Here is a 1842-nt window from a genome sequence, read left to right on the forward strand (position 1 = left end):
GGCCCCGTGCATTCTGGGAAGGGCGGGCTGGGGAGGGGTAGCGGCGGTCTTTCACTAGTCTCACTCCATGGGCTGGAGTGGGTCCTGTGAGGAAAACCAGACGTCAAGATGTATAAGCATTCGTCACTGTAAATGAATTGCAGGAATTGGAAAAACCATTTGGAGGCGAGCGAGAGATGAAATCACATCCCCCTGCCACCCACGTTTACTGTAAGCGGTAAAAGCATGAGTCAGGACATACCTAGTGTTTGAGAGCGGGAGACGGGCCGCGGGCGGAGGACGAGAGAGGGCGGGGAGGTGCTGGAGAGCCAGGAGAGAGTGATTCATGGGACGCTGAAGGAGACGGAGATCTCACTTTCTCCTGAGAGCACAGAGAGTAAAACAACTAAACCAAGCCCAGGTTCACAGAAACTTCTCGTTTTGTTTTATTTTAATAATAAAAATGATTAGATACAATATCTAGGGCTCTGTGAAATCCATTGTATTTTTTCCAAAATTCTGTGGTTTAATTAAAAAAAAGGACGTCTAATCAACTGAATACACAAACATTTAACAATGTAATCATTGAATAGAATTTGAACAACAGCAGGGCAATATGAAATGCATATTTTCCCCCCTAATTTTGTTTTATTCTGTGCGGTTTAAATGTTTCTGGATTACTCTTTTAATTCAATTTTATTAAGAAAAAAGAATGCCTAATTAGTTGAATCAACAATATTTTAACAATGTAATAATTTACTAAAATAATGGGGCCCTATGAAATGTGTTTTACATTTTCAAAAATTCCATGTTATTTTCCCCCAATTTCTGTGTTTTGGGTTTGAATTTTTCTGGAGTACGGTTTGAATTTTTTTAATAATCCAAAAAGATGTCTAATCAATGAAATCATAAATCTTTAACAATGTAATAATTTATTGAAATTTTAACAACAAGACGAGCCTATAAAATGTCTCTTTTTTCAGAAATTCCATGATTGCCTTTCATTCTGGATTAGGTTTTTAATGGTTTATTAAAACTGTATTAAATTGAACTCAAAATTACAAAACAAATATAACAATAACACTGCCCTGTGAAGTCTGTCTACAGAAACTCTGTGTTGTCAGTTTGAATTTTTTTGGATTCTGTGCTTTATGACTTATTTTCAAAAATGGATGAAATTTCAACAATTTAATAAATCTTTTTAAAAAACTGGAACAATTCCTTTGCACAACAGAGGTTTACTGTTTAAATTAAAACATGGATGAAAATGGTGTAATATTTCTTTAAAAAAATAATAAACTGTATTATAATTATCACTTTAAGAAAACCAAACCTTTATTTTGGGGAGTTGTAGTGTAAGCCTTTGAGTTTCTGTGTGTATATGATGATATTTTCTCAGTGAAATGCTGGTAAAGAGACTCTCGCCACCACTTCATATTTCACTAGCAGTCTTTTGCAGTTTAATATCACAGACTCTAGCCATATTGTGATTTGATTAAGTGTACAGCCCTACTTTTGATCTGGTTATCCAAATTTTGACAAATTCCATGACTTTCCACATTTTTCATGACTGGTTTCTGTGATATAATAGGGGCCCTAGATATTTCTGATAAGCTATAATTTTCCGAAACATTTAAATGGCATGAAAAGGACATAGTTAAACGCATCAGTGGTCCGTTTCAGACCCTATTATATGGGAATGTTGAGATGATTTCCTATCGATCCGTACCTGAGTGGGGCTTTTGCAGAGAGGCGAGCGCGGCTGAGAGCGAGGAGAGGAAGAGCCTTCTCTGGATGGATTCTTCCGGAGGACCGGAGAGCTGGTCAGTCCGTTCCCTTCCGTCGATCTGGGAGAGACTCCTG

The 1842-nt window shown here is 37.2% G+C and overlaps 1 long non-coding RNA gene across 1 annotated transcript; it reads right to left on the minus strand.

The window, feature by feature from the left end:
- On the minus strand, positions 1-1836 carry LOC107579072 (uncharacterized). Its single transcript, XR_001608424.1, has 3 exons — positions 1709-1836; positions 242-361; positions 1-84 (listed from the first exon to the last, which is right to left on the minus strand). It is a non-coding gene; the product is annotated as an uncharacterized lncRNA (long non-coding RNA).
- Between the last annotated feature and the right edge of the window lie 6 nt (positions 1837-1842).

Source organism: Sinocyclocheilus grahami, unplaced genomic scaffold, assembly GCF_001515645.1.
Source record: "Sinocyclocheilus grahami isolate Dianchi unplaced genomic scaffold, SAMN03320097.WGS_v1.1 scaffold13971.1, whole genome shotgun sequence".
Taxonomy (NCBI): domain Eukaryota; kingdom Metazoa; phylum Chordata; class Actinopteri; order Cypriniformes; family Cyprinidae; genus Sinocyclocheilus; species Sinocyclocheilus grahami.